A 9191-nucleotide genomic window follows, 5' to 3' on the forward strand; every position below is an offset into this window, starting at 1 on the left:
CTTCCCAGTCATTGCGGTCCTTCTGAGCTTGCTCCAGGAGTTTAGCTTGCTTGCGAAACTTGCGAGCACGCTTTTCAGCCTTCCGCTGCATCTCCTGAGCCTGGCGAACAGCCACCATCACCTGTGCATAGGTGTCCTCTTGTTGACTGATCAGCTTGAGCACAGCCATCATAGCACTCATAGAAGGACTAGAACTCTCAGCCCTCTCTCCCCTGCCTCGAACCAAAGCACAACCGTCAGACTGTTTCCACTCCGCTGCTGCTGGGTCAGCACGGGGAATGGAGGCCGCTGGTCCTCCCGTCAGCTCATCACCACACCTCTGACAGATATCGAGTAGGATAGTCTGGGCTGCAACCTAAGTTGCTTCCCAAGGAGTCTGCCCATCTGAGCTACAGGTCCACCCTGTCCATGCAGGCTTGCCGCCATGTGGAGGGACAACTCCCTGCACAGCAAACCACTGCAACTCTCCTGTCCTACCCAACTCCCACCAAGAATACTGAGGTGGCTCAGTATACCCTACCGACTGTAGCACTCTCCAGAGCAAGGTAGGAGTGCCAAACTCGCTCAAGAAAGTGTCACTGGGACGGGGTGAAGCGGGCACGTCCATCTGTGGAAAGGAATAGAAATACCATTGGTGAAAGAGGATTAGTTTAAGAAACATTTAATTAATTAAAAGGGACAACATTGTAAGGGAAGGAGTAGACAGAATGTATGTATGAATGCGACATGATGCATGCACGAACCGTACGTCCTCACAAACTTAGAAAATTAATATTCTAACGGATATACGGTGGCATACATTCGTCTCTCGATACGATAACTAACGATTTACACGTGCGCTGTTAGAGTACCTGCAGAAAACTTCATTTCAGCCCAATAGTTCCCAATATATCACTCAAGAAAGCAGTAAACTAGGTGCACATTGCTTGGACATGCCCAATCATGCACAAACAATGACACCACAGCTACCCAAGAAATTAAATGCTCCACAATTAAGTTTGTTTCGTGGTTCCATGGTTTTGACATGTAACCACTCCAAAAAACCACCGCGAACACTCCCCTAGACCGCCGTAAAAGTGCTCAGAAAAATCTACAAAAATTACAGAAGCCCAAGTATAGCATCAAAGCATCACCATAAAAAGTTCAGAGCAATTTGTGAGGTTTTGGCCGGAATGGCGTGGCATGGACCGACGCCAAGACCTAAGCAGATCCTAACACTACCCAAAGACAAGAAAGGAAGCAAGGGTGGAGCAGCGGCGAGGTTTGCCGGAATCCGTGTCGCGACGGCCGCGAACCCGACGACGAAGAACTTGCGAAATGCCGCTCACCTCGGGGAGATCTCGTCCAACCGATGGGTGGAGAAGATGGAGGAGCTCGAGGCGAACTTGGAGATGCTCGAAGGCGAAGCAAGGCGCAGAGACGAAGGCGCGAGGAGCTGGCGAAGCTCTCGGCGGCAATGGCGACGGCGTTTCCGCCAGAGCGAGCGCGACAGAGAGAGGAAGGAGGAGAATGGACGGGCGTTGAGCGAGTGCGGGGTTCCGTGGCGTCCATGCCAACGTCGACGACCTGACAAGCGGGGCCATCGCCGGTGTACGGGCGCCATCTGGCGGACAGGTGTCGCTCTGGACATCCACGACGGCGAGCTCGGCTCTGATTCAGGCGACGTGATCACCGACTGAAACCCGAACTTACAGCGCGATTATCTCCTAAACCACTTGATGATTTTGCTGGCTAATTGCTCTATGCTGGAGAGCTACATGAATACTCCAACATTGCTTACAAGATCATAGTTTGATTCGGCCTAGAATTCAAACTGGAGGATGAACAATACCCCCTCGAGCAAACTGCAGCGATTCGAGACTTAGAAATTTTTCTAAGTGTTGGAAACAGCCCCAAATCTGCCTTGTGGGTCAATTTTGAGCTAGTTGTGATCATTTTCATGAGATGGCCATAAAACAACTTTTGTTCCTGATAAAATTTGATACAACTTTTCTGTAGAAAGTTTTGACATGCAAACATTTTATGAAACACTTTTTAAAAGCCTAAGCAAAAGAGGTTTCTAGAGCCTATTTGTATAAGTATGACTTAAGTGATTATTTTGGGGAAGTGACCAACATGAACATTGTTCCCAAGGTTAAGTTAAGCAAAGATAAACTATTTGACAAGGCATAGCACACAAACACAAGCATGGTTCACTCAAGCATAAGCATACGGAGCCTATTTAAGCGATTTAAAACACATTTTTGCATATACAGACATGGCTCAAGGTAGATGATGTGGCAGAACCTCCTAAGTGTTTGGGCCCACCGACACCTGCCATTGTCCTAAGGACCTCTGACGGTGATGCCGGGAGTCCTCCCACTTTAGAAGTCCGATGAGCATTGCTGGGCGCTCATTCCACTGCTATCTGTGGCGTACCAAGTTGGCTCGTCCTGACCACTGGTAATGGTCAAACAACGAGAACTGTTTCTTCTCGCCCTTACAGGATAGCAAGTGGCCACCTTAACACCAGGATCATTCGTTGCGAAGATAAAGCAGTAACTCAACAACACAAGACCAAAATAATATTTCAGAGTGAAACAGCGGAAGTATTACATAACTTAATTTACAAAAGGAGTTCTTCCAAATAGTAGAGTGTTATTACAAGCCTGGTCCAGCGGAGCAACTTAAACTTTAATACAGAGAGTACAAATTTACAGACCCTGCCCATGGGTCACGTTTACTCTTCTTCGTCGTCAACCTCGACGACGGTCACACAGCAGGGTCCGAAACAAGTCGGCTCCTGCGCTTCACCTGCAACAGGGGTATTGAAACCCTGAGTACGGGAGTACTCAACAAGACTTATCCGACGGGAAAAGAGGAGAATTTAGGGATGCAGGCTTAGGGTAGACAAGGGGTGGCTGAGCAAGGAGCCAAAGTGTTTTGCGTAAAAGCTTACTAGTAGTGCATCCTTATTTTCAAGTTTTATCCTGAATTTCTCCCTCGCAGAGGCAGAAGAATTCGAGGATAGTCTAACTAGTTGTTTCCCCACAGACGAATCCGTGAGTTCCTAGTCCTATCATTAAGTATTATTTATCGATGGTCATAGCTTCATGTCGCTATGAGTCCGGGAATTGGGATCCGAACCTCATGAGACATTTTCCCCTTTCTCATTATATCACTTAGTTGCATATTTAACTACGATGAGGGTCGAAGGAATTGAGTCTCCCAATCGGGGAGCAACGACGATTCGAATCGCTTAGCAATCCAGCTGGAGTTCCTAACCACCCGACATATGTAGAACCAAATCTTGCATATATCAACCCAAGTCAAGCTCTCCCCAAATCTGACCAGGTTCGCGGCACCCGAGAGCACAGTACTCCACCATCCTACAGCCGATCTAGATGTTTTCCGGTCATCTCAGATCCGTAAGGTGGGTACACACTACTCTCGCCATCTTTCCACTCCCAGTGCGCGAGTAGCTGTTCGCGTCGAGGGATCACAAGACTGGGCTTACCGGAGGCAAGTGGCTAGTACTATAAATTCTCAACCCAGCAGGCCATCAACGGACCGGTCCTTAACCGACACAGTTGGAGACACTACTTTAAGACTCCATTCTTAAAGCAAGTCCACCGACCGGTCTCAAATTGAAACATCATTGATAGTAAGTGTATCCCACAACAACCCTTCAAACTTTCTTGTTTAAAAACCTATCTAGTAGCAGGGCTAAGCATTGCTACGCACTTTTTAAAATAAAACAGGTGTCAAGGGCAGGATACAGATATCAAGGTAGTAAATGCAGCAAGTAGGTTAACCCAATTCTCAACTACCTAATGCAGCATATTCAATTTATAAGTGATAAAAGATTTAAAACATCCAAGGAGGGGTTAATGCATCCGGGGCTTGCCTTGGTTGCAGGGCAGAGAGGGACCCTCGGAGACTTCCCAAGTCTCGGATCCGACTTCCTCGAACGGAGCACCGACCTCGGGGTTCGGTTCAACGGGCGCTCCTTCGGTCACGGACACTATACGCAAAATGATGAATGCTCATGATATGCGTATGACAGATATGCAAGAAGGACCAAATCGAGTACAACTCGCCTTCTTGATGCAATACAGAATAATTAATAAATAAAGTTGTTTAACAACTTAGTGTCTTTACCCAAGAGGTTGCATCAGTAAATTAAGACTTTATTTAATTCATACTTATCTTAAATTAATTAACTATTACCCTTATTTACTTAAATTAATTCTTAATTACTTATTAATGACAGTAATTAAACATTAAGGCTAAACAATAATTAAATGCCAAAGGTCATTAGGGTTAATGACCTCAGGTCATCACACAATCCCAAAATCACTCAACCCTAATTATGAGGATTTAACTAATCACTAGTTAATTATTTTGGAATTATTATTCAAGTACTAAATAAGGATTTATTAATATTTTAATCAAACATTATCCAAATGTCACCAAATTTTGTGTGGAGCCAGGGAATAATATTCAGAGGCTCTCCACCAATTTTGGGTGATTTTTACACATATAAATAAATTATTAAAATTCCTAGAAGTTTTATTCATTAATTAAAAAGCCAATTTTTATGGACAGGCAAACTATCAAGGAAATAGACTCTAACATTTTTCCTATGCTCTTTATATTATCTGGAACCTATACAAAAAGTTTCACTATTTTTGGATCACTACACAATTTATCACATAATTTCGAACATCCAGCAAAAATTGCATAAAAAGGAAAAAGAAAAAGAGCTTTGCGCAGTAGGCGGCCTGGATCTTGGCCCGCAGGCCGGCCCATGCACGTGCTCGGCCCACATCCGCACTGCGCGGACGGCCTGGCTGCTCGGCCCACGCGCGCTCCGCTTGGACGCGGCCCACGCGGGCGTCGCGCGCGCTCCCCTTCTCCGCATGGTCGCTGACGAGCGGGTCCCGCTCGTCAGCTTCGCCTTCCTCGCTCACGGCGGTGCTGCCGCCGCTCCGGCGATCGTTATAGAGTTCCCGGGCCCCCGCGCGCGTGCGCACCAGCACCGCGTCAACCCTACGACTCCAAGGCTGCCACTCACCGACGCTCTCTCACTCTCTTTCCACCTCAACCACACAAACGGCGGACGGCCGCGTCGGTCGCCGAGGACCGGGCACGAGGGTTCGGTAGAGCGTGAACCAGTAGGTCCGGGAGGTCCGAGAAGGAGCGGGGATCATGGTGCTCACATCACCACGGCGGGAGAAGCAGTAATTTGCGCAGTAGGCGGCCTGGATCTTGGCCCGCAGGCCGGCCCATGCGCGTGCTCGGCCCACATCCGCACTGCGCGGACGGCCTGGCTGCTCGGCCCACGCGCGCTCCGCTTGGACGCGGCCCACGCGGGCGTCGCGCGCGCTCCCCTTCTCCGCATGGTCGCTGACGAGCGGGTCCCGCTCGTCAGCTTCGCCTTCCTCGCTCACGGCGGTGCTGCCGCCGCTCCGGCGATCGTTACAGAGTTCCCGGGCCCCCGCGCGCGTGCGCACCAGCACCGCGTCAACCCTACGACTCCAAGGCTGCCACTCACCGACGCTCTCTCACTCTCTTTCCACCTCAACCACACAAACGGCGGACGGCCGCGTCGGTCGCCGAGGACCGGGCACGAGGGTTCGGTAGAGCGTGAACCAGTAGGTCCGGGAGGTCCGAGAAGGAGCGGGGATCATGGTGCTCACATCACCACGGCGGGAGAAGCAGTAGAGAGGCTTGGCGACGGTAGCCGTGTAGTCGGGCGGATGCTCCGGCTCCGGCGAAGTCGTCCCGAGGGTCCTGCTCACGTCCAGGAAAAAGAAGCGAGCGCATGAGCATCGGGAAAACAAGAGAAGTGCGAAACGATCGCTGATAAGGTGTGGTACCGAGTGGAATAACGTGCCCACGTGGAGAGTTCCACGGCGGCGACGCCGACCGGACTTAGAGAAGAAGGAGAAGTTCTGGCGTTTGAGGGGGTTAGGGCGTGAGCTCGGGGGTGCTCTGGGTCCGCAAGGAGGTGGCGAAAACGGCAGCGTGCTCAATTTGGCTCGAAAGGAACGGAGTGCGGTGGATTTCAGAGAGAGAGAGATCGAGTTCCTCCGGCCGTGGTCAGTGAAAACGGACGGCGTCGTCCACGTCGGTGCTCAAGTGGAGGGGGAAGGCAAGTCCGGGGCATCCACGTCGCCTGGCGACCCTGGCAGCAAGCAGCTGCGTGCACTCACGCATGCGCGCGGCGCTGCTCGCGCGGCAGCTGCGCTGGACAGGGTGCCGGTGATCCCTATCGGATCACTGTAGCAACCCCTATCCTCCCCCTTTTGTCCCCTTGCGAATTTCAGCCAAAAATTGAACTAAAGTCCAATTTCCACCAAAACAAAAGTTGTGCCAAATTTTATAAACTACAAATCATGTTTAGGTGACCAGAGCTGATTTCGAGTGTAACAGGGTGAATTTGGCCAAAACAGTTTGAAAATCAAACTCAAATCAAAGAAATTCCAAATTTTTGAATTGGGGCAAAACAGAATTTCCAAAATTACTTTTGATTTTGTATAACAACTTGAAAAACTCCCAACATGAAAGTTGCTCAACTTTTTGTGCTCTACAACTTTCATGTTGACCATTTTTCAAAATTCCAAATGGATTTTGAATTGGGGGTTTAAGTTGGAAAAGGGGACACTTTCTGGAAATCTGTATTTTAAAAATTACTTTGAATTTTGTATTGAAACTTCAAAAATTCAAAACACCAAAGTTGTACATCTTGCCAAGAGCTACAACTTTGCTTTTGAACTCAACCTCAAATTTTGCTTAGTTTTTGACTTATGCAAAAGGGGGCAAATCTAGGATCCAGAAATCAGGGTTTTCCCCCCTTAGCTTTTCGGAAGATTTCCACCCTAGGATTTTAGCAACCACACAAGCATCAACATTCCACATAAACACACTCTACCTCCCTAAGCTCAAGCAATAAAAATAAACTTGTTTTAAGTTGATGCATGCCAATGTGCTTAACAAATATGCTTTGCAATGCTCATGATGACATGATCCATTTTTAATAACCGTAACATCAGGGATGTTACAGCCCTTCCCCCTTAAAGAAATCTCGTCCCCGAGATTTAAAACCTTAGGGTAAGTAATGGAAAAGGAAATTTGTCAAAACTCTTTCATCTTCAACTTTTCCATAAGACAAGGAGTTGGGGAAAATATTTCATTATAAGCATATATGTACATTAAGTACATGGCTTTGGTGACTCTTTTCCTTCACTAGAGTACACTCTCTGGTTATCATCTATTGTCCTGAAGAGAAGCATGGAATTCAGGAAAATTCTCTAGCAAGTAATCCTCAGATTCCCAGGTGGCTTCTTCTTCAGAGTGCTGGCTCCATTGTACCTTATACCATTTGGTGGTTGTTCTTCGAGTAACTCTATCTTTTTGATCCAGTACTCGGATAGGATATTCCGAATAAGTTAGATCTGGTTCAAGCTTTACATCTTCAATATCTTGAACTCGGTCTGGTACCCGAAGACACTTTTTCAGTTGAGACACATGGAACACATTATGTACCCCGGATAATCGTTCGGGCAGTTTAAGGCGGTAAGCGACCTGCCCACATCGGTCAATAATTGGAAATGGACCAATGTAACGAGGCGCTAACTTGCCTTTAACACCAAAACGATTTACTCCTTTCATTGGGGATACTTTTAAATACACATGATCACCTTTGGTGAACTTTAATGGTCGACGTCTTTTATCAGCGTAACTTTTCTGTCGGGACTGAGCAACTCTCAAGTTATTTTGGATTTGTTTCACTTTGTTCTCAGTCTCTTTCACTAAGTCAACTCCGAAGAACCATCTTTCTCCAGGTTCTGACCAGTGTAACGGAGTTCGACATCGGCGACCATACAGTGCCTCAAAGGGAGCCATTTTGATACTCTCTTGATAGCTATTATTGTAGGAAAATTCTGCTAGAGGCAAGCAGTCATCCCACTTATCTGGAAAATTCAGGGCACAAGATCTTAATAGATCTTCTAGGGTTTGATTCACCCTTTCAGTTTGCCCACCGGTTTGAGGGTGGTAGGCTGTGCTGTATAAAAGCTTAGTGCCCAAGGACTCATGTAAACATTTCCAGAACTGGGAGACAAATTGTGTGCCTCTATCTGACACTATTGTCTTTGGCACTCCATGCAGACTTAGGATACGGTCGAAATAAATCTTAGCATAGGTGGAGGCAGGATATAATAGCTTTACCGGCAGAAAATGTGCTGTTTTGGTGAGACGATCTACTATGACCCAAATGGAATCAAAGCCCTTGGCCGTCTTGGGCAATCCTACTATGAAATCCATACTTATGTCATCCCATTTCCATGCGGGGATAGGCAAAGGTTGCAACTCCCCAGCGGATTTGAGATGAATGGCTTTGACCTTTCGACAGGTGTCACATTGGGCCACATAGCGAGCTATTTCTATCTTCATTTTTGTCCACCAAAACCTTTGCTTCAGGTCCTGATACATTTTATTGCTTCCCGGATGAATAGAATACCTCGTGGTATGAGCTTCATCCAGGATTTGCTGACGTAGCTCAGATACCTTTGGGACCACTAACCGGTTCTTGAACCAGATTACGCCCGCCTCATCCACCTTAAAGTCTGTGAGTGCTCTATTAGAAATCTTCTCTTTAAGATGTCTCATGCCTTTGTTTCCTTTTTGTGCCTGTATGATTTGAGCCTCGAGATTGAAATCAATCTTTAAATTGGAAAGGCTTCCTTGGGAAATCATTTCTATTCCCAAGTTCTCTAGTTCTTGGCACAAAGTTATATCCCTAGGCGTCACTGTTAAGCAATTACAGTGAGCCTTACGACTGAGGGCATCCGCTACTACATTTGCCTTGCCAGGGTGATAATGCACCTCAAGGTCGTAATCTTTAATTAGTTCTAGCCACCTTCGCTGGCGCATATTAAGCTCGGCTTGAGTAAAGATATACTTCAAGCTTTTGTGATCTGTATATAGATGACATGTGTTCCCCAACAAATAATGACGCCAGATCTTCAATGCATGTACCACGGCGGCTAGTTCGAGATCATGGGTCGGGTAATTCTCTTCATGAGGTTTGAGTTGTCTGGAAGCATATGCAATTACGCGACCCTCCTGCATCAGCACACAGCCTAACCCTATTCCTGATGCATCACAATATACATCAAAGGGTTTCTCAATATCTGGCTGGGCTA

Source organism: Sorghum bicolor, chromosome 8 (genome assembly GCF_000003195.3).
Source record: "Sorghum bicolor cultivar BTx623 chromosome 8, Sorghum_bicolor_NCBIv3, whole genome shotgun sequence".
Classification (NCBI taxonomy): domain Eukaryota; kingdom Viridiplantae; phylum Streptophyta; class Magnoliopsida; order Poales; family Poaceae; genus Sorghum; species Sorghum bicolor.